Genomic DNA, 23,436 nt, shown 5'->3' on the forward strand with positions numbered 1-23,436 from the left:
AGCCATGGTTTTCTTAGCAAGATGAGATTCTCCCAAGGACAAAAAAAAAAAATTTTAAAAGTATTCTAACCGTTGAAAGATTAGCTTTCAATATTAAAAACACAACTAAGATAGATTAGCATCAAAACCCAACTTAAGGAGTACTTCTACTTTGGATAACCCCCACATTATAAGAAATGGCTTTCAAAAGATTCTTCACAAACTTTACAATAAAAGCTGTCTTCAGTTTCCGGAGAAATAGAAGCCATTTTCTCAGAGATAGTTGGTAGCCATTTATTCTGGTCACCCCTATAAGCCTTAACAGGTTACTCTTCCTCCCTTGGCCCTAATTACAAGCCTCTACAAAGTTAAAACAGCTTCTCTATCATTACTTCTATCATTATTTAATCAGTCCAGAGATTAAAACAAAACACAGGTGAAATTAAGGTAGTGGCTGTAGCAGTACAAGAACCACCCCTATTTCCTGCCCCAACTTTTTCCAAGGTATCAGGCTCCTTTGTTACCTGTGTCTGCAGTTCCCCACGTCTGGATGCCACTTGTCTCTGCTCACACAAAATACCATCCAGCTCTTTGCTCAGCCTTCATAAGCTCCACCAGGCCTGAGAAAGCAAAGGGCAAAACTGAAGTGGCTAACAAACTTTGCCCGCCCATAAAACATTCTCATCCCCCAGCCTGAGCTGAACATGCATGAACACTGTGTTCTTGGTGGTAAGATTAGAGATGCACTGAGGGTGAACCATGAGGGAACAGGGAATGTCAAGGGTCAGGCATTTGCTTGTCAAGATTTATGATTAAATCTTGCAAGCGTGTGCTGGTTTATGCCAATTTGTTTCTTAGTCACTCTATCAGGGCCCACTCCCCATACTACAGATGGGGAAATTAAGGCAGAGCAGGAGTAACATGCAAAGTACCACTGTAGCATGACAAGAGTCAGAGCTGGATCCCAAAATCTGCCACTGTCTAGACATATATTATCTACACCTCACTCAGACTGCAGGAGGCAGCTCTCCAAGAGCCCAGACCAGATCCTGCCTGGACAGCATCTCCATCAGACACATGGGGCAAAGAGCAACCGCGAAAATGCTGCCAGAGGAAGCAGACACGTCCTCCTGCCTCCCACATGCATGCACAGTGATGGGCTGCTGCGAGCCCCAGTGCCAGCAATGGCCAGGGCCACCAGGCTCCCTGTGTCAGAGTGTGTGCCAGTGCCACACTGGGGAAGAGAGGCAAGGCCAGCAGCTCTGGCTGCAGCTGGGTCTGCCTGTGGCTGCTGTGTAGACCACCGTGAGCGTTTATGACATGTTTTCTTCAGATATGCTCATCCTTGTGATAATTTCCTCTCCACTTTCTCTTTTATGAACAGTGTTGTTCAAAATAAGCACATTGGCTTGGATAGTCGGGAGCCAGCAGCACCACCTCAAAGCCAGGCTGCTCTTGCTTCTCTGCACACAGGGCAGACCAAGCAGCCATACACTTTGGCACAAGGCCATTGCTTGTCCCCTCTCCACAGCACCTGCAGCACCTCAAACTCACCAGACAGAACAGCAGAGTTGTTAGGGGAGAAAAGGACCTCTGGTCGAGTCCAAACCCCTGCCAAGGCAGGGTCACCTGAAGCAGGTGACACAGGAACACACCCAGGTGGGTTTTGGATGTCTCCAGGGAAGGAGACACCAAAGCATCCTTGGGCAGCCTGTTCAGTGCTCTGCTACCCTCAATGTAAAGAAGTTCTTCCTCGTGTTGAGGTGGAGCTTCTTGTGTTTTAGCTTATGGCCATTGTTCCTCGTCCTGTCGCTGGGCACCACCTCTAAGGGCCTGGCACCATCCTCTTGCACCCACCTTCAAACCATTTACATGCACTGATGAAATCCCCTCTCAGTCTTTTCTTCTGCAGACTGAACAGGCCCAGCTCCCACCGGATCTCCTCGTAAGGGAGATGTTCGTGTCCACCTGGGCTAAAAGCCTCCCCCAGCCCTCCAGAGGACTGACAGAGCCGCCTGGGCCTGGCCACCCCGGCCGGGCCCGGCTGTCAGTGCCGGCTCCCCTGCGGGGCCTGGGCACCCGGGCTGGGCCTGGAGACCCTCCGGAGACCGGCTGGAGGGGAAAGCCGTGCCCAGGCCGGGCCCCGGGGCACAGATCCCGCTCTCTGCCATCAGCCTGGGGCACCCACCCGGGGCTGCCCCGCTCGCCGCGCCTCACCTGCCGCCGGCCCGCCCGCCGCCGCCACGTCAGCGCCCACGTGGGCCGCCAGGGCCGCCCCCAGCGCGTCACCGCTGATGTCACGGGGCGCGGGCGGGACCGGCACCGGCACCGGGGTCAGCCCCGGCACCGTCACGGCCACTGCCGCGCTGCCCGGCGTGACCGCCCGGCTGAACGCCGCCCGTCCCGTCCCGTCCCGTCCCGTCCCGTCCCGTCCCGTCCCGTCCCGTCCCCCGCCGGCGCTGTCCGGACAGGGTGCGGGGCTCCGTGTCCCGGTGAGGGGAAGGCGCTGTGGAGCCCGGGGCACCGGAGTGCGCTGCAGCCGGTGGGGAGGGACCGGAGCGGAGCACGGCGCCTGTCCCACACCTCGATCTGTGCTCGCCTCCGGGATCCGCTTCGCCCTTGAACTTCCAAAACCCAGCGTGGAGCAGCGATGGAGCCTCGCAGCGAGCGCGCCCGGCCCCGGGCCCAAGGCGGGCGGAGAAGGAGCCGGGGCAGGGCAGGAGGGGCTGGGGGCTCACACCGGCTCCCCCAGCACCACTCTGATGGACAGGGGGAAACTCCATTCTGTGAAGGAATTCTGTGCTGTGCGGGTGGTGAGGCACTGGAACAGGTTGCTGCGGATGCTCCAGCCCTGGAAATGTTCAAGGCCAGGCTGAATGGGACTTTGAGCAACCTGGTCCAGTACCCGTGGTTGACACTAGATGGTCTTTAAGGTCCCTTCCAGCCCAAACTATTAAATGATTCTGTGAAAATCTGGTCATTTCCTATGCATGCTTCCTAATGAAAATACCTTCCATGGCCCTGCTCTGCCCTGGCAGTGTATCATAGGCTATAAGTGAACCCTACTGACAGAAACAGGATGCTGTTACAGAAATGCAAATGTGAGAAGATCGCCACCAAGAAAGTCTACAGCAAAAGAAAAAACTCTGCTTTGTAACTGTGTCCAGACAAGAGGGGTTTGCCTGCAGCAGTGGGCTTTTGGAGGTCTCCAGTCCAACCCTCTGCTAAAGCAAGGCCAGCTTCAAAGCTAGAGCAAGTTGTGTAGGGACTGTCCTTTGGGTTTTGAGTATCTCCAAGAAAGGAGCACAGCCACCCTGGGCAGCTGGTGCTAGTGCTGACTACCTTGGGGCAAAAAGGTTTATTTCAGATACCCAAGCAGATTTCTCGCATTGCAGCTTGCTCCTTGACCTTTTGCTGTGCACATCTGGAAAGGGTCTGGCTTCTTTTTCTCTCAGACTGTTCTCCAGACTCAGCATTTCCAGCTCCCCTGCAGTCAGGCCTGGCCAGCAACTGTGGTGTGCTCCACACTGCAGGTCCCTGGAATACAATGTAGGGTACAACACAGCACAGCAAAACTTGTAATCCAACAAAAGAGAATAAAAGGTCTGTTTGCAACCTGCATCCCAGCATTGGGAAGGGTCGTTGGCTGGGGCTGGCATTGCAGACTGTCCCTGAGGAGGGACAAGAGAGAGGGAAGGGCGAGGCTGGTGACCAGGACTGTTATAACAGGAAAATTTCTTTCCTCATTAACCTCCTTGGGTGAAGCTAATTGCTGTTTCTCGATTATTCTCACCTTATCTTTCAGCCTTGCCCACAAGGGACTCCTACAATCCTGGCAGTCTGGGCCAAAAAGGCCCATTTAGTTCATCACACATCAGTGTCCCCCTCAGGGTAAACTACAGCCGTGTTTTGCATTTGTGTTACAGACCACATTATGCTCACCCTGCAGAATATTTGCTGAGAAGATTAATTTCTTGGAAACCAGCCAGAATCCAGCAATGTTCATACTAAAGCACGTGTCAGGACATTTTAAAAGCACTGCAACATTGGCACGATGATCACCATCATTTGCTGATGGTGAACTCTGCAGCTGAATCCAATCAGGGTTGTGAAATAGTCCTTTCAGCCTCCTCTGACTCACAATAACAGTAATAATAATAATTTGGGGTTAGATTTTGAATTTGGCTGTGGCTCTTAATAGAGGGTTGTGGAAAACTGCACCTGCCAGAGCTGTGCACCAGCCCAGGGAAGGGAAAAGGATCTGTCCAAAACATTTCAAATGTTTGTCATGTGCCTTTTCAGCTCTCCAAGTGGGGACGCCTTCTCCTCTCCTGTTCTGCAGCATTTTCAGTTTGTTTGAATTTAGGACAGATGCTAAACACAAGGTAATCAGCCTGTGCCTCTGAAATTGTTTGTTTGATTATTTTTTGCCAGCAAATCATTATTATATCACTTTGGGCTAGCTCATGGACCGTGGGAGCAGTGGCAATCAAATACAGGGAGGAAAGAAAATACTTCTTGTATGTGGGAGTGTGACTTGGGGAGCGTGCACAGTATGAAATAATCAAGCTGCTGGCAGATCCCAGTGTACCAGGGGGAGGACAGGGAAGGGGAAAGCTCAGCATCTGCACAGAACTTGGCCCAGTTGCTCCAGGTCTAGAGATGCCATTCTGTCTGTCCACAGCCAGTCCAAGGAAAACAGCTACAGTGTGAAAGCAGGTCCCTCCTCCTACAGCCTCAGCAAGAGAGGAGAACAAACCAGGAGGATTGAATTTTATTAACTTTCTCTACTTTGGACCCAGCTCAGGGCAGAAATAACAAGCATCACTGCGGACAGACTATCAATGTGATATTGATGTCTCTATGTAATTTAAAATGAATTAAGCCACCACTCAAAAGCACCTTACTGCATTGTCTGGTGGCCAAAATGTGTCCCCATTCTGTCTTCCTCATCAAGTTCTTTATTTAATAAAGGTAAAAAAAGCTTCATTCCCATCTCCTAAAAAATGTGCTAAAGGAAGCAGAAAACAGAAGGGAAAATATTGATGTCTGGAAGAGCTTCTAGGTTGTTACAGAGTGCCTGGTGTTGCAGAGCCACATTGTTAAGGTTTCTGTACCCAGAGGTGACTCCTAACTGGTTCTGACTCATTGAGCACTGAAATTTAGACTAATTTGCTTTCCTTCCTGATAGAATTAATAATGACAAACTGATGGGTATTCTGCATGGGAACCTCATTCCAGAAGACTAATGATCTTGTAAGAAAAGATATTTTCATGTCACAAAGCATTGTGCAGATATCTCCTGCCTATGCTGGTGACAAGTCCTCTGCAGTGAACAGCCATGTCACAGGTGGAGGTGTGAGTGTGCCATGTGAGCTGCTGTCCTGCCTGTCTGCAGGGACCTGGCTCTGAGCACTGCGAGCATCTCAGTACCACCTGAGGCAACAGGAGCAGTGTTTAGCCCATGGGTGAGCCCTGAGGGGCTCTGGATTGCATGGGGGTTGGTGCATGCCCAGGCTGAATGAGCCAGTGGATTGCTGCTACAGGCTTTGCCTGGATGAGCAGAGGAAGCAGCACTATTTATTTCATTTGAATAATATATGGCTAATAAGTTAAATAAGAGAAGGCAGAGTGAGCTTTCCGGTTAAGCCAAAAGGTTTGATGCTTGTTTCCTGGGCATTTTGAGTCTCTGGGAAGCTTTGAAGTGGTCCTAATGAACTTGCCAGTGTAGATAATGTAAAATCTTTAATAATTAATTTATCAGGCAGAGCTGTCTATGATATATGTTATTAAATGTTCAAAGAGATGAAAATGTCCTTTCTAAATGGTTGTTTGACCTCAAATAAAATGGTGAAAATTCTGATGCAAAGAATTTTATGGGAGCACTTCAATCTACCTTGCTTTGGATTAAATTTTCCTAATTGGGCTATCTTTTATGTCCTTTAGATGCTGCTTTGCATCAGATAACAAAAGAGAGGAGTGAGGGAGAAAGACTTGAAGAGAAGCAACCAAAATTCCCAGAGACCAACGTCACCAAATAACAGCCATTAACTGTTGTAATCTTGATCTGTATCAAGTGATCAAGGCCAGGAAATAAGCCATAAAAGAACTTGCTTTATCTTATCAACCCTCCTATACCCATTATACCTTTATTGTGGTTGTAACTTTCATTTCCTCCACCTTCTTCTTTTGGGGCACCTGTGATATTTAGACTCCTGCTTTGCAATCTAATCACCAAAAATGCCCCCTGCCCATCTCGAGCATCCCACAGCCTTTTGATGGCAGATGCTCTTTGGCACCTTGGTGAGATTGTGGTGTCAGAAGTGACCCAGCAACCAGTCTGTGACCAGGACTTATTTTTTTCCCCCTCAAAGTAATGCAGATTGTTGTGGGAGAGAGCAATGGCAACTGGGGATTTGTAGCAGGGGGCTGAGCATCTACAGCTCTCACCAAGGACAGGGGATGCCAGTGGTGTCTGCCAGTGGCTTGGGACATCTCCTGCCACAGGACAGATGAAAGGGTGCTCTCAGCCCAGCTTCCCTGACACAGAGGCCAGTGCCACCAGCACCATTGGGCTCTTTGCCATGGCCCCACAGTGCCACAGCCTCAGCACTGTTTCCAAGCTGGGAAACGCAGCAGGAGACACGCAGGGGGTTGGAGGTGAAGTGTGGGATCATTTCCTCCCTGCCAACACAGGTCCAAAACACATTTTTACAAGGTTGCACACATGACTGAGCAGTCCCTCCCATCGATATGCGTGCTGGGATTGCCTGGACAATATCCCACCCTCTTGTGTTTGTGTTTCCAGGGACTGTCCTGCAAACTGTCACGTGAAAGTTTTACTCAAAACAACCCAAGTGAGCATCTCAGTGCTGGCTGGGCAGGGTCACATTCTCCCAGCCCAGGGGCACACTTATGTCCATGTGGGGAACAGCAAGTCCAGTTTTCTTCCTATTTCCACCCTAGAAAATTACCTAACAACAACTAATGCCAGTGTTTTGGTAGCATATAACAGCAGTTCTGTAATGTGCCAAGACAAGGAAGGGCCTGAGAACAGCAAAAAATTGTTTGTATTTTTAGTTCTCAGCTCTGAATTAAATGAAGGTTTCAAACATGTGGCATGAGTCCTCTTGGATCATGTTTAAAATAAATTTTGTATGTTTGGAAACAGTGAAACTAGAAACTGCAACAACAAATGTTGTGTTTGGGGGAAAAGATAGCAGGGAGAGAAGAAACAAGCCTATCTGGAGATCTTATCTTCGTTTTTCTTGGGAGGACAATTTATCTGGCCAGCACTGGAAGTTGATCATGGTTGGGTGGTTCCCAGCAGCCACATTTGGAAAGGAAAGGGAGGCAGCAGTAGGCCAGGTAGATATCTGAGTACTTCCACGTCTGCTCCTTTAAGTGAAATACCAGATGTTCAGGCTCTGCCTGCAAACCTTTAACGACTCGGAGGAAAACGAAATGTTTGCTGCATTCTCTGCCTGGCTCCATTTCAACACCACATAGTGCACACACATCCCCTGTCACCTGCACTTGCCTCTTTGCAAATGGCCCAGATTTGAGCCTTGTGGCTATTTCCAGGACTCCTTAGTTTTCCCTTGTCCATTCTAGCAGGAAAAGAGATGGGGAAAGCTAGATCTAATGTATACAAAAGAGACTACAGTGGTCACTGGTGCAGCACTGGTGTTAAATGCTTTAGGAGACCATTTGTTCAGCCTGCATGAAACTCCATTCTGCCAAGGAAGTATATCCTGATGAATTGCATATATTTATGAATATATTCCATGTCTAAATTTTAAAATCATGCTCATTGCACAACAGAGACTTTATCCAGTTTCTGTGATGCCATTCTTCGTCAAAGTCTTCACTAGCACAAACATTAACAGGCTGCAGTGACCTGCTCATGTTTTAGCCTGACACCTGGGAAATATTTTTATTACACAGGGTTTCCTTATCTGCTCCAGCAATAAAACTAATGGAGCCAGGTGTCTGCTAGGTCCTGTCTGCTTGGGAGGCAAATGAGAGCCCTCCTGTGAGCTCCTGCCATGGCTTGGGATAGCAGCACTCCTCCCAGTGTTAACACCAGTTTAGCATCTGAGATTGCCAGTGGATTTTGTTTCTAATTAATATCTGCAGGGTAGTAGACATTTATTTGTATAAATATATAAAAATGCCACATTTTACAAGCCCAGTTCCCACCTAAAGTCACTGCCTTTGTGAGCAAAGCCCACTCACCTGCTGAAAAATCCCTTGAGCCTGAATGTGTTGAAATAATTTGGTGTCCCAAGCTGTATAATATATTAAATGAATCACAGTACAAGAAACAGATGTTTATTCCAGTGAGTGCAGGAGTCCAGACACAAAGTATTGGGTTACTGTCTGTCTCAGATAACAGTACAAAGCAGAGAAAAGTTGGGATTAAACATTCTACATGTGTTCAGTGTAGAAACTTTAAACCTTAAAAATGTAGCCCAGGTTGTGTGCCTGGCCTTATGGGAACAAACCTGCAGTTGCCATGAGGCATTCCCAGGCTGTGATCAGCACCTGGGCACAAACCTGGATGCTGGCACATGCCCTGCACATGACACCAAACTGAGGCTTGGGTGCTTTACTTTGGTGTCTGGCCGTGTTCCTTAACTCATGCCCAAGGGACAGTGATCCATAGCTGATATATGTGAGAGATTTGGGACATCTGAGACCCCAGCTATGACATTTCAATTCTTTAGACACTGATGTCCTGAGATCTAACTGCAGAACTGGTCTTTTCAAATTAGCTCTTTTCCTTAAAATAAAGGCTCGTTATATTTGATTAGTTGGTTTTGTCTGTTAAACCAAAACTCTAGATTAGGAGTGAGAAAACCTGGGCTGATTTTTCTTTTTTTTCCCAAATGAAACATGAAATATGAGGCACTCCAGAGAAATCTGGGGGCCAGGGTGTCTCTGTCAGACTGGCCCCTTGACTCTTAGCAACTTCATGCAGGGAATGTTTACTCAAAACTCTGTACAGGAGAAAGCAGGAGCCTGAGAAAGCAAATGAGATAACTTTTCTCTCTGTAGAAAGATCATGCATATCCAGGGATGCTCCTTGCCTGCAGCTTTTGTGGCCTGCAGTGATTCTTTTATCATCAGCATTACCCACATGAGTCCTGTTTGGGGTCAATTCTAGAAGACCTGAGGGTCCAGGCTGTGCTCTGTGCTCGGGGACCCTGAGGGATCTCAGCCTTTGGCCCCACAGGAAGGCAGCCAGTGCAAAGCAGTGTGACCAGATCTCCAGCAGCTCCTGTCATCTGCAACCACTGTCCTTCAGCTGGCAGCAACTGCAGAAAATGGAAAGCACCATTTTTACGTTATAAAATCTGCTTAAACAAACAGACCTTTGCTCAGAGAGAGCTTTGCCTCCTTCCACATCCCACTGCTGTATCAGGCAGTGCTTCCTGGCTGCAGAACCTGAGCTTCACTCATAAAGGAGGAAAATCTACTGCTTCTTTTCTGTTCCTGTTTGCATCCCTCACCACGCTTGAAATGAGCTGTATCCTGAGTTATTCTTGTACGAGCCTTCCCATTGTTCACGTCATGGGTTATGGATTCTGTCCCTTTGAAGAAATATGAGCCATGTTATGGAAAAGTGAGAATGGTGTTGAGTCTGCACGAGATACTCATGGATGTGACATACAGGAAAAGGACGAGTGCTTTGCTCTGTCCTCATGAATGAAGCCACAGGAAGGAGATGTGACAGGGCACTGGGTGAGCTGCTGAGAAATTTCCATGGTTTGTTATTCTGCACTGGCTCAATTTGCATCCTCATCCTGCATTTTCATTGACTGAAAATGTTCCTCATAAAGGGCTCCTCTGGCACTAACAGTCTTGTCTCTGCTAAAAGGTTTTTTAAATACCTAGCACCAGTGATTCAGACTTAATTTGCAGAAGACTTGGAGAAGAGGAGACTGAAGGGTGTCTTCATAGCAGTCTACAGCTTCCTCACAGCAGGCAGGAGATGGGCAGGTGCTGATCTCTCTCGGGTGACCAGCAATAGGACAGGAATGAAGCTGTGTCAGGGGAAGTTCAGACTGGACACTAGGAAAAGGTTCTTTACTGAGAGGGTGTTGATCTCTGGAACAGACTCCCTGGGAGTTGGTTATTGCACCAACTCTGCCAGAGTTCAAGGAGCATCTAGAGGATGCTCTCAGTCATAGGCTTTATTTGTAGGTAATACTGTGAGGAGCAGGGAATTTGACTCAATGATCCTCATGGGTCTCTTCCAGCTTGAGATATTATATGATCTTATGACTGTCATTGGTCCCTTGCCCAACTTTCCACACTACACTGCTCCTATATTATCATCAGTACTGCCAGCAGAACATTTGCAAAGATGGGAGAAAGCACTCTGTGCTGCTAGAGACCAAAAGTGCCTCTCTTCTGGCTGCAGTCTCCTCCCCAGGATGCTGTTACTACACAAGGTGTATTTTGCTGTAACGGGAAAAAACCGAAAGTGCCACAGCCAAGGGCCTGGTACAGGTGCTGGGCATCACCAGTCTGGAGCATTTATAGTTTGTTGCTGGGGCTCTGTGCCCTGCACTGTCCCTGGGATCCCTTGGCATTTTGCTCCCCACTCCCAGCCCTGGCAGTGCCCGTGGTCACCAACACAGCTGTGCTGCCCATGCCGAGCTCCTTCCCATGCCTCGTGCCTCCCTCCTGCAGGCTGCTGTCATGTGCACAAAGGAAGGAGAAGGCAAAACAAGCACAGCCAGGAATCACATAATATTGCTGCAGCCCTGCCAGGAAACAGACTGTAGAAGTTCCTGTATTTAAAAGCCAGGAGATGAGTTTTATTGTTAGTAGTTGTTATAGCAACCGGAGGTGCTGGAGAGTAATACATGCTCGGCGCGTTGCAACAGACTCTGACAAGTTCAAGACTGTTGCCTTGCTGCTAAATCTTGTTGCCAAGGCAATGCAACACAAGGCAAGAGCCTAGAGAAATGAATACTGCTGACAGCTCATGCCAGCAGGCCTGGGCTGATTAAAAGGGAACTTTTAAAATTGATGTTAACTTAAAAAGCACAGCAGCAGAAAGGAAATGGGAGCACAAATATGGAGGAGAGGATCCAGAGGAGGAGCAATGGGTTAATGTCAAGCAATAGGTAAAGGAAAGCATTTGATTAAAAAATAATGTGGCTGAACAGGATGTATTAGCTTGTGATGCATTTTTGGAGAGAGTGAAAACAAAATCACAAAATCCTCACTTTTTAAATTGCTTAGCCTGGGCAGTGCTGCTGTAATTTGAATGGGAACTTTGGCTTTTTCCCAACAGTGTTGACAGCAAAAATAATTTTCTCAGTAAATTTGTTTAGTGGCACAAATATTGTTGCTGCTGTAGTAAAAACCATGAAGTAGCTCAGTCAACTTTCAATTTTATGTTCATTTCCAGCCTTTTAAAAATGCTTCATAGTGAAAGGTTAGCTGGAAAAGAGATGAAGCTGCAAGCTGATTATTCTCTCCTGTCTATGATTCACTGTTAATGCTGACAGTATACTCTGAATTGAAGGAAGAATATTACCCCAAGGACCACAGAGTCAAAATAAATGATCAGTGCTGAAGAAGTCAGGTAATTACATTAATTTCAACTACACATACAATATTTTTACATTGCTATGGGATACAAGGGTTCTAAAATTCAAGTACTGCAGAAGTAACTCAGATACACAATAATCTCAGATGAACTTGCTGACTTGTCAATTGATTTGTGAATAAAAGCATAAAAGTTCTTGGACAATTACCATAGCAGTATTCTGTTCCACTCCCACTGTATTCCCCATATATTTTACATTTCCATGAATTATCAATAGCTAAAAATGACCTCATGTTTTCCTATTCAATGACTACTCCATCATGTGCAACTTTCAGTACAGTAGTACTTCACCTGAGCAAATGCCCTGTGTGGGAATTTGTTCTTCTGGCACCTGCTGTGGATCATGGAAAAGTCAGGTCTGCAAGTACTTTCTATTATATTAAAATGGGAAACTAAGACATGGGAAGTGGTTTGCCGATTGTGCTGGAATTTTTTTGTGTGTGCATTCCTCAGCAGAGCCATCTCTATTGACCTTCATAAAAGTCAGGTTTTTTAATTAAGTGGCAAATATTTTTGTGCTATTTTTAAGTTCTTAAGCCGTGGGCCAGGAAGCAGGCAGGTGACTGGTCATATGCTTGTAGCCATCATTTGGTTTTTAGCAGCTAAATTATATTCAAAAAAGCTGGCAATGTGTTACTTGCACCCTTACTACTGTTACTGGCATTTTTCCACAATTGCCATAGCTAGCTGTGAGATATTATACAATCAGAAAGAAGGGAAAAACTGGTTCAGGCAATTGTGAAGGGAACATGGCATTGCCCCAGAGGATGTTTTTGTTTGGAGACTGTCCATTAGATAACAAAACATGAGAGTCCAAGATCTGGGCATTTGCATTTTTTTTTATTATTTTAATAAGAAAGCAAGAGGAAACTCTATTTTTAGTCTTAGTTTAATTTCTCTGCTGGTGATTCCACACATGGTGTTATTTCTTAATATATTCAGGAGAAGGTTTTGAAGCCCTCCAGAATATCCTTCCTTTTTCTGAAGGGAAGCATACCCAGAAGTCAGGCTAGCAAAAAGGCAAAACCATATGGGCAGGTCACACAGCAATACCAACATTTAGCTGAACTGCAGGACCCCGGAGCACTTCCAAGACCTGGCTCTCCTATCTGCAAGTCCCATCTGCCCCTAAAGCCTGTGACAATGGGATCCTTCTTGGAAGCTTTCTAGACCATGTTAACCAGCCTGAACCTGTTGTGTGATGCCTCCTCCAGGACAGATGGGACACACAGGGGAAGCTCAGAACCCCCAGAAAGAGCCAGGGCTGAAAAGCACTGCAGCTAAATGCACCTTGGCACAGCCTCTACAATATGGATGCACAGCCCAAGGGCACCCCCCTCTGCTTCCTTCTGCCTCCTGTCCCCCTTCCCTGCTGTGCCCTTGCTGGAGAGACACCCCCAGAGAGCAGGGAAGCAATGTGGAGCTGGGACAGTGTGTCATCGAGATAGCTACTGATAGCAGAGCAGACAGAGCTATTTTCAGAATGATTAATACTATTAGCACATGCTGAAGCTTTAGGCTAAACATAAGCTTCAGAGGAATAGATTTTGATGTAAAAAGTGAATAAACGAGACAACTGTCAGAACAATGAGTGGTGAACCAAGTAAGATTCTTAGTGTAGGAGATGCAAAGCACTGCCTGCTGGCCTGTTTTCACTGAACCTGCTGCTAAAATTCCTTCTGCCCTTCAGGCTGGAGAAATAGCTCAGCAATAGCATGTGGCACAGAGGTAACCAGCAGGCACCAAGGCTGCTCCCACAACTAATTAGCTGCATGGCATTTGAGCAGAGGCACAGCCATGGTGACACCCTGGGATCCAAGGCACTGATCCTCCCCCAGCCCAAACCGTGCTCCACTGCTCCTGGAGCCTGTTTGAAGATCTTGGTGCTGCCCTTTACTGTACATACCTTGAGTGCTTGCAGGAGTACCAGTGTGAGGGCTCGTCTGTCACTGAATAAAAAGCACGTCTCAAAAGGGCCATCTGACTTATGCTGTCTTCTCATAATCCTCATTCCGGAGGTCTCAAATGCCATAATTTTTTTGAAATCCTGCTGTTCATCCCTGAAAGTCAGGTTTAACTTATTGTACGCAGCTCCCAGAAGAACAGTATTTTGCATAATCAGTTACAGGGGATACATGTAGCATCTTTCTGTTTTTCTTCTCCTGACACTTTCCTCACAGGAGAACAAGCAAATAAAATGTAGGCATAGCTGGGCAATGTCTTCTTCCCCACTTCCTTTTATTTACCCCAATCATCAAGTCTCTTTCTTTTCTTATGGTTATAACATTGTATATACAGTTCTTAGTTTCACTTTGGAAAATTTATTCTTATTTTTCTTACATAAGACATCTTGAGAATAGATGTCTTGAATGGATTCACCAAAATCAGGTGGGTTTGTTGCTTTAGATCTGTGTCTGCAAAGAAGTCACGTGCTCAGGGCGTTTCTCTGGAGTAGCAAATTCAGCTTGGGCCCAGCCACATGATCCCCCTTTCCAGCCTTGCCTTATGGCCTCTGAGGAATGTTGCATTGGCTGCGAGGGAATTACTAGGTCTTGGCAAGACACTTTAATATCTTCGCAAAGACTTGTTAGGGACCAAGACTTCAGCCTCCAACTATTTCCTCTGATAAAGCAGAGTATTCACAGCAGTTCATTAGTCTTGAATCGCCAGTTTGACTTTGAGAGAAATGAAAGTTCCTCAGAAACCAGAGGGGCTCTGTAAGTAAAGTTGGCTGGTGTTGCCTGCCTGCTAGCAGGCTTTGAAACAGAAGCATAGTGTTGGATCCAGTCAGACAAATCAGTGGCTCAGGACACTTTAGTCAAGGGTTGGGAAAATGAGCACCCAGGTAGAAGAAAGGTTATGAATTATGACCATACCTGCTGTAATGGGATTTGAAAGACCAGCTATCAGGACATGGAAAATTTTGAGATGGGTATGCAAACTTGATGTTTTCTCCTGAAGATCTGCCCATGTTCATACACCAAGTTTGTAGCAGCAACAGAACTACAGTCTTGTTTTATTTCTGCAGTTGTTTTGGGTTTTTTTAACACTCAGGTGTATCTTTCCATTAGCAGCCAACATTACACTGATAATCCTTGAAAGCACCAGAGCATGAGTATCATATCTGCAGCTGGATCTCTCTGCTAGGAAGCTCGTTACACAGCATGGAAAGAATTTGTGCTATCTCATTTTGAATCATTGATAACAATATCACAAGTGAAGGGAATGTATTGTTCATCCATGAGATGGGAAGGGATCACTCCCACAGTCCCAGCGCATTGCTGTCCCAAGCACCCGCTTGCAAGGCAGAGAGGCAACATCTGAGTTACACATTTTGCAACCAAGACCAGTTTTCCCAAAGCATGGGGGGCACAACACTGGTGCAAGGGACAGAAGGTGTATCACAAAACAGGTCCCTCCACACCAGCTTCCCAAAGCACTTGTATCATTGAGCTGAGCTGCAGAGCACAGCACAGAGAACATTAAAGCAACCTGAGAGCTGGCCCCTAGCAGCAGCAGCCATCTCCAGCAGCTGGAGTGCTCCGTCTGAGGAAGGGTAGCTATCAGTCAGATGCTCAGAAAATCCCAGCTGACTCAGGGCCCCATTTCTTGGCTGCTTGCTGGCCGCTTTACACCTCTGGTGTTGGAAAAGGAAGTGGAACAGCCGGTTCTCATGTATAGGTTCAACAACTTTGAAAAGCCCCCCGTTGTAGAAAAGCGCAGCAGAGCTGCGAGGTCTGGAGCTGGTTTCCTATCTGAAAGCCAGGCAGGATGCCTGATCTGTAGCTGCAGTTCAGCTTGACAGACGGCCAACTCCAACACCGCTGTTCTCATCTGCTTCAGTGTCAGATGAACACTTGTGTGCCATTTTCCCATCCAGCATCATACAAGCCTAAACCAAAGAAAAACGTTCCTCCAGCTTTCTATAGGGTTGTGACATGAATTGCTGTCTTGTTCAGTGCCCTTTTCTGGCACCCATTTGGCACTGGGATCCAAATCAGGGCCCCAGTTCAGCAGCTATTCAGTGACTTGTCCCATTCCAGCCTCCCTTGCCCTAGTTAGACATGTTTAAAGAACCCACTACAGCCATGCTTAAGCCCTGAGAAAAAAGCATCCCAGCCAGCAGGGCAGAGAACCAGCTCAATCAACCACGCACAGTGAGATGTGTTCAAGCCAACTAATGGGTAATCCTGTGTCTACCTACCACAAATACACAAGATAACTCACTATCCTGCTTGGCAGAAGAGTGTTATTGCCTCTTGGGGAACAAGCCTTCTTCCTGGTCAAAGATTATCCTTGTAGAATTTTATTCTACCAAATCAAACCAAACTAATGCATGCGTATGTGTATATATATATATATATATATATATATATATGCAATTTGTCATATGAATCCAATTGAAAATATATATATATATATATATGCATATATATATTTCACATGGATTCATATGACATGTTGGATATACTTATCTTATGTCAGTCTGTCTGATGAGGTAGAAACCAATGGGGAAGTTGTAACTACATGGAAAGAATGGGAATTTTCTGGTGAGCCTCAGCATGGCAGAGACTGTTCTCAGAGGTCGTAAAAGACTTCTGCAGCCTGCTAATTATACACTAGCCAAATCTTATTACAAACAAGTAATAAGTATAGGCACGTTTGTTGGTTTTGCTAATGACATTAATGTCCTTTTTGATGATTTGCAGAGCTCCAGGAGGCCAGAGACAATTTGTACTGATGTACCTCTCACTCTGGTGAGGTCTAGGAAACTCTGGATGTTTGATAGTTTTTCACCATCTATCTTTAGACAATCCAAGGTCTGTTTTCTGCACAGTAGCTTGAGCTGCTTCATCTGCTGTATAACACACACATTCAGAACTCTAATTAGATAGTGGATCTGTGTATTATTTTCTGGTATGTAAGTGATGCTACGTAGAATTACACATTCTTCTTAAAGGGAATTTGTGCTTTTACTTCTCCACAGTTTCTTTATCTCCCTCAGCTGTGACACTGAAGTCTGCTCTGTAGATTCATTTATCTTTCCCCTGTGGAGTCCCAGAGAGTTCAGATATCCCAGTTAAAACCACAGACTTTGCAATTTAGGGTAAATCATCACAGGGTAAGAGACAGACTTGGAACTGGTTAGTACACATTCTGAAGAATTACCAGGATTTGCTGGGCAAAGAGAAGCAAAGGTTTTTCTCTTTTCTCTCTATCCACATACTTCTGTGACTGATTTGTTTTGAGTTTCCAGTGTCTGTTTGCACAGACCTGATCATCGGTCCCACTGCCCTTCTCCACTTCCTGTCTGAGAACAAATGGAGACAGTCAGCAGCAGCAATCTCACATCCTTTCGTATGAAAACCACTGAACACAACTTGTCCCACCAGGGAAATCAGTGCTTTAAGAATGTGAGTAATCCACTGACTTCATAGGAATATCTCGGGATGTTTTTTTTCAGCCTGCTCCATGGCTGCAGTGACAGAAGGACACTGCCCTGAGCACACTCTGGCAGCTGCAGGCTGGTGCCAGGGGCTCTCTGTAGGCACTGCTGGCCTGTGCTGCAATTTGGGGAGCCCTGCTGTGCTGGGGCAGCGAGCTCCTGCCCCCAGCTTTCGATCCAGCCATTCCTAGCATTACACATCCCTGGGAATACACTCAGAAACTACAGATGAGGTCATTCCCAAGAGTCTGCTTAGGTATTTGGGGCCCTTGACACTGAGAGGAGCCAAAATCTTATACTCTATGAATGGTTTTAAAGGGAAAGTGGAACTCTTTTTATAGTACATGAGCTGTTTGCTAATCTTGAATGGGTAAACTATTAACTCCTCTACAATTTGTTTATCCTCATTGTTAGATACTGCACTAATACACATTCTTCTATCTTACTTGCCTCCTAAGAAGCTGCGGGAGTGACAATTACTTATCAAAATCCAAAATAAAACATTATTCATGAATTAATATTGTTTAGGCATATTAACAAATCTGAGGCTGATTTCATTGCCTTGCTGTCCTTTCAAGTGATCCATCAAATATGAAAAGCACCAGTTGCCCCAAACAGCTCTGAATTTGACTTGATGCTCTAAATTTCAAAACATTTGTCCAGGAATTTACACCACATGCTCCTCTGTGAGCCCTGATATGGCACAAAAAGCTCAGCATGCCAAGATACCTCAAAACTGAGGACAGGGGACTCTGTCCCATATTCAATTTGTCTTGGGGTAATGAAGAAGAAAATGGAACTCCAGGGTAGTTACAGAGAACCTTTTTCAGACTTACTGAGTCAGCATGCACATCTATCAGTGTGCCATGACCTTCGGCTCCCCCACTTCCACGCTCCTCTCTCCCAGCTGGTGTGTGTATGGTGACAGCACACCCATGTCAGAGATGGCACTTGAGGTTCAAGTCACCATTCATGTGCTGACAAAGAATCCCCACCTTGCTGTTCAACCAACCCAAACCTTTTGCCTGGGTGTAGATGGTGCTGAGCCAACAAATGTGGGCTTCTTGTTGCAAAGGGGTGTGCTGTGCTCCAAATGCATCATCAGAATCACAGATTAGCGATGCCTTTTTAAAAATGTGCTCTGAACATGAGTTTTTCCTTCCAAAAATAACTTTTATTTTGTTCATATTAGAAGAGCAGGATGTTCTTTCCTGTCCTGAAGGGATAAGGAGGAAATGAGAACTATGGGGTTCTTATATGGTATGAGCTACTATTCTTCTGGACTAGTGCTGTGAATCTTGATTTTTTTCTCCCCAGCCTTAGCATTTCATTCCCCATGGACCTAATTTTGCATTCATTCATGCTGATGTTACTCCAATGAAACTCTCTGATATCAAAGGCATTCCTCCGTGTTTACAACCTCTCTCATCCTAAGGCAAAAGACATTAGAGGGGAGGCAACCTACTGAAGACAGTGCATGCTAAATGTCTCAATTCCCTTTTCGAATGAGATAAAGTCAGTTGAGAGACACGAGTGGGGGCAGAAAGCATCCTTTCCTGTACTCTGTGTTCAAGGAAAGAGACAGCAGTTTGGAGGAAATGTGAACGTAATGGACTGTGTATTTGTATCCCATTGTACCGAGGTCTGACAGGAAACACTTGGGGCTTGATTCAGGAAAAAGTAAATCCTATCCCTTTATAACACTCTCATAACCCTGGTTATCCTGCAGTATCTGGCTACGTCCCTGTCTTTAATGTATATATTCTCACAGCTCTCTCCAGAAGACCAGAAGGAAATCTGGTCACTGGGGAGCAGGGGAGGCATGGGAAGAGATTTTACAACATTTTCCATCCGATGGCCTTCCTGAGTGACAGCAAAAGGCCAGCAGCTCTTCACTTTTAAACCAAAGGGACTGCTGAGCAGCTGCCATTATTGACTGCCACCATAAGCAGTTCCTTACATGAGGAAAGCTGCAAATACCAAACTTTGGATAATTTCTGAGTAGCCTCTGCCAAGCCTGTGAGAGATTTTTGCTGCCATTGGCCTTCACTGTAACGTGTTGATGGTTGCAGTGAGTTCCCACCACACGGGCAGGGCCAGAGACTCCTCAGCAGGCACTGCAGAATCCCTTGGTTAGAGGTTCACCCTGCAGCAACATGGAAAAGGTTCCAGCTCCCAGCATTTAGCAGCTCTGCTCCTCAGGCAGCCACTGGGTTCTGTGGGATCTGTGCTGGTCCCTGGAAATGCTTTAACTGCTCCCAAGGGAGCCTCTCTCCCCGAGTGAGCAGGGTCAGGGAGCTGTACAGCCCTTTGTCTGTGGGGAACATGCAGTACCACCAGTGTTTGGCATTCTGCTGCACAGCTCACGGAGCTGCAACGATTGAAAAAGAAACCAACCCCCACACGTGACCCAGAAGAGATGGATTGAGGACATAATGCCCTTGATTGAAAAGGGAGGCACCCAGGAAACCTTGTGGTGTATTTTTTTTTTTTAACTAGAGCTAAAGTAATTTGGCATGTGTGTCCCCTGAGCTGCTTCCTAAACCACAGCTGCATGAGGAATTATCCGGCTCTTAGCTGAAGTAACTTCTCAAAAAAAACCCAAACATGTAGGTCATTAAAGTGCTAATAAAAAAAAAGTTGATGAATCTCTGAGCAGTGCTCTGATTATCTCTCTGTGGGGAATGAAGGACTCATTAACATGAGCTCCATGCCACTCCCTCGTCCTTTCTCTGAGTTTGGCATAAAGCAAGGAAACAAATGTTTGTGGTTTGGCCAAGTTTCTAATGAGTAGCTCAGCTAGGTCCACTGATGAGACACGTGGCTTTATGGAGGGTGAAAAGGCTGCCCTAGCATGTAAAGTGGCAAAGAGTGGCAAAGCATTTCTGCCACACTGGGTTCCTGAGAAGGAAACACTTACTTCTTCTGTGGATTTTTTTTCAATGTATTTAGCAAGAAATGTACACAGAGAGGGTTTCCTTGACATGGCCAACAGAGAAAAACAGTGTGAGGTCCAGAGAGGGTAACAAAGGCAGGTGTATGTCTGAGGGGTCACTCCCCAAAAGTTGGAGACTCTCTAACTCTCTAGCTAGATAGATCTCTCTTGCTGCAGCCTGTTGTGTGTTTGGTTTCACTTGTTAAGGGAGGGATTTGATGCTAAGATACAGTCCAACCCCAAAAGAACAGTCCTGCCTGCTCAGTCATCTGTCCTCCCTGCTCTGGATGTGACCTGTCCCACCCCACAGCAGGACGTCTGCACAGGCAGAGGTGTCCATTTGCTGCACCACCTGCAGGAGCTGCAGCACAGAGATCTGTCTAGCTAGAGAGTTAGAGAGTCCACACCACTGACTCTCTAGAAGCACCTGGCAGCTCTTTTGAAGGAGGGAGCAAAAGCTCCAGAACTAATGGGAGAAGTCTATTCCATGCAGGAAAGTCTCTCCTTGATCATGCTTGTAATCCATTTATAGCCTGAATCATCAGTACATGTCAGCTTCATAATCCTTCCTAGACTAAAGTAGAACTCATCTACATGCCCAGGAGAAGAAAACTCACCCTACAATAAACCTGCTGGGATAAGCAACTGCTGCCTCTGAAATTCAAATATCAGGGTGTGTGATCAATGTCACACAGCACCTTAGCACACCTGAGACATCAAGTCTGTCCCCTGCTGCTGCAGACAATGCATTGTATAATGACTTTAATAAACTACAGCTTAAAAGCAGTGAGATTTCCATTCCAAATACCCCCCTTAGAAAAGGCAGTATTTGATTGCTCTAATGGTTAACAACTCTCTTCTGGTTTCCAGCTGAAATTCGTGTGTGGCCAGTTCCTATTCAATCACTCATGTGCCTGCACCCTCTCTAGCTCAGCAGTTGTCTGGGCCAGAGCTCAGAATTCAAGGCAAATCCCAATCCACTGATTTCAAAACCACACCTAAAGTTTGTAATTTATTGGCCTCTTCAGATTCAAGATTTATTAAAACATGATACAGCTGTAAATTTTTTTCCAAAAGGAAATAAAAACGAGGAGATGAACAGCCCTACTAATTCCATGAGTGTTAAGCTGAATTAAGAGGCAAATTGGAGAAAGCCAATTGCTCCAACCTTCAGAGCACACTCCACATGTAGTTACTTATTCTTCCTGTGCCCAAGGTAAGTTTTAATTTCCAACAGCCATCAGATAGTTAAAAGTCCTGTATTAAATAACATATGCTGTGCCACCTCATCCCCTTATTAGTGGCTGGTACCTGCAGGTTCCCAGGGTGCTGGTGCAGTCAGGTGGAGCCATCTCAGTGCTGGGTACACATTTGCAAAGTTAAAACGTGTTCTGCACCCTCTCCATATTCAAATCAGACACCCCATGGCTGGACAGTTTGGTCCCTCAGGCACTTTTTTCTCCAAGGACCTCTCTAGCTCCCAAGGGCCCTTGCTCACTTTTCTGTGATGGTCCTGGAGCTCCTACACTGATGTGGTGGCAGCAGCCGGCCGGGCTGGAGCCTCTGTGGCTCCATCAGAAGAGGCTCCTGGCCCACAGGGTCTTCATCCAGCCCTGCTCCAGCCCTGCTGCTTTCCCCATGACCACAGTCCTCCAGGGGCTCTTTAAAGGCAAGCAGTACCCAGAATTAAAAGGTTTTGTCCCCCGAACCTCCACGGAGTTAGTTAATGTGTAATTTTACACCTGTAAACAGCAGTGCTGATTTTAAAGGGACCTTCTAAGACTTTTCAAGCATATTTTACAAAGTTTCTACTTTATCCTGCTTGTAATTCACTCCTAGCCTGGATCATGGGGACTTGTTGAATTTGAGGACTTCTGCGTCTTAGAAATAATTAAAAACACAATTAAAATACAGAGGGTTTTTTTTGTTTGTTCTGTTTCGGTTTTCGTTTTGTTTGTTTTTGCATAAAAAGGAGAACTATCACCCAGTGCTTTCGTGGCTTCAAACGTCTGATCAGAGCCGCTCAGATGCAATAAAACTAGCCCTGAAACCGAGAAACCAAGTAACTTTGGGTGGGGAACCAAGAACAAGGATGATTTCAGCCGCAAAGCGGAACAACTACAGAAAGCCAAGAAAACAAAAAACACGAGTAAAAAAAAGAGAGCGAAAGAAAGGACAGTGTTTGCCAATACGACTTTAGCATTTTGTGCAGCTTTTTTTAGCCAGGGTTGCTCTCGGCAAGAGAGCTTTCTCCTGAGCAGCACGAGCCATCTGGAGAAGCCGTCTGCCGCCTTCCAGCCCCAACAACTGTTTAAATTTCTCACAATTTCACTTCCAACCCAGGGTTTTGTTGTTGTTGTTTGTTCAGGGGGCGTGGGTTCTTTATTCCTTTTTCCCGCACGCCCCTCGCTGCAGGTCCCAGCCGTGCTGGCTCCCGGAGCCGCTCTCGGGAGGCGCGGCCCCTCGGGACCGATGCTCAGCCCCGCACTGCAGGTACCGCCGGGGCGCGGGGCGGGCCGCAACAATGGAGGGCAGCCGGGGGGAGGACGCTGGCGGTGCCGCCGCCCCTCGGCCAAGTTGGAAGCCGTGGAAGGGCGAGGGAAGGCGGCCGAGATTCCAACTTGGCCGAGGGGCGGCCGGGGAAGGGCGGCGGGCGAGACCCCGCGCGCTGCCAGATAGTGATCCTTGGCGGGCGGGCGGGCGCGGGAGGAGGAGCCCAGGTGTCCCTTCCTGCCACATAGTGCGCCGCCCCTTTCCCCGCCCGCTCCCGGTGGTGCTGGCGCTCCCGCCGCCGGGCGCGGGGATGGACTGCAGCACAAAGGCGCGGGCCCGCTGAGGTAACGCTGCCCGGGCTGCGGGCACCGGCACGGGGGCGGCGGGGCAGCGGGGATCTCCCTTCCCGCCCAGCGCGGGGCCGGGGCCGGCGCGGAGCCGCGCTCGGGGAAGGGGGGCGGCGGCGGCCGGAGGCCCCGAGCGCTCCCCGCGTTGCCGCGGCCGCCCCGGGGCTGCGGGGGGAGCGCGGGGCCGCGGCCGGCGGCGGGATGGGGCCGAGCGGGGGCACCGCGGGGCCGAGGGGGGCTTGCCCGCGGCTCTGCGCCAGCTCTCCGCCGGGGGAGATGCTGCAGTGCTGCCGTTCTGCCTCGGCGCTGGGCTGAGGAGGAGGACGGGGCTTTAAATAATTGCGCCTCCGCTCCGAAACTCCGCTAATCAAATAAAACCTTGGGAGTGAGTGTTGTAACTGCGGGCTGTCCCTGCTCCACCGCAAGGCTCCGGGCTCCCTACGCCTCTCGGAAAACTTCTTAAAATCCACATGATTTGGGGTTTTTATAGTGGCGCGCAGCTCCACCTTGGCCGCGGATCGCGGTGCGGAGAGCCCGGGGTTGCGCTGCCCGGTGCAGGCTCAGGCATTCCGGTCACGGCAGCGCGGAGCCACCGGCGTGACCGGCA

General features: G+C 47.4%; 2 protein-coding genes across 3 annotated transcripts in view; one reads left to right on the forward strand and one right to left on the reverse strand.

Moving 5' to 3' along the window:
• XPNPEP1 (X-prolyl aminopeptidase 1) overlaps positions 1–1,972 on the reverse strand; it is a 30,610-nt gene extending 28,638 nt beyond the window's left edge. The window contains exons 1-2 of the mRNA XM_054515638.1: positions 1,837–1,972; positions 504–599 (exon numbers count right to left, since the gene is read on the reverse strand). The gene's annotated coding sequence lies outside the window, so the exon portion shown is untranslated. The remainder of the gene's footprint in view (positions 1–503; positions 600–1,836) is intronic.
• Positions 1,973–22,728: 20,756 nt separating this feature from the next.
• ADD3 (adducin 3) overlaps positions 22,729–23,436 on the forward strand; it is a 91,797-nt gene continuing 91,089 nt past the window's right edge. The window contains exon 1 of one of the 2 annotated variants that reach the window (XM_036385311.2): positions 22,729–22,826. The gene's annotated coding sequence lies outside the window, so the exon portion shown is untranslated. The remainder of the gene's footprint in view (positions 22,827–23,436) is intronic. The other variant, XM_054515558.1, reaches the window with a different exon arrangement.

Source organism: Molothrus ater, chromosome 8, assembly GCF_012460135.2.
Source record: "Molothrus ater isolate BHLD 08-10-18 breed brown headed cowbird chromosome 8, BPBGC_Mater_1.1, whole genome shotgun sequence".
NCBI classification, from domain to species: Eukaryota; Metazoa; Chordata; class Aves; order Passeriformes; family Icteridae; genus Molothrus; species Molothrus ater.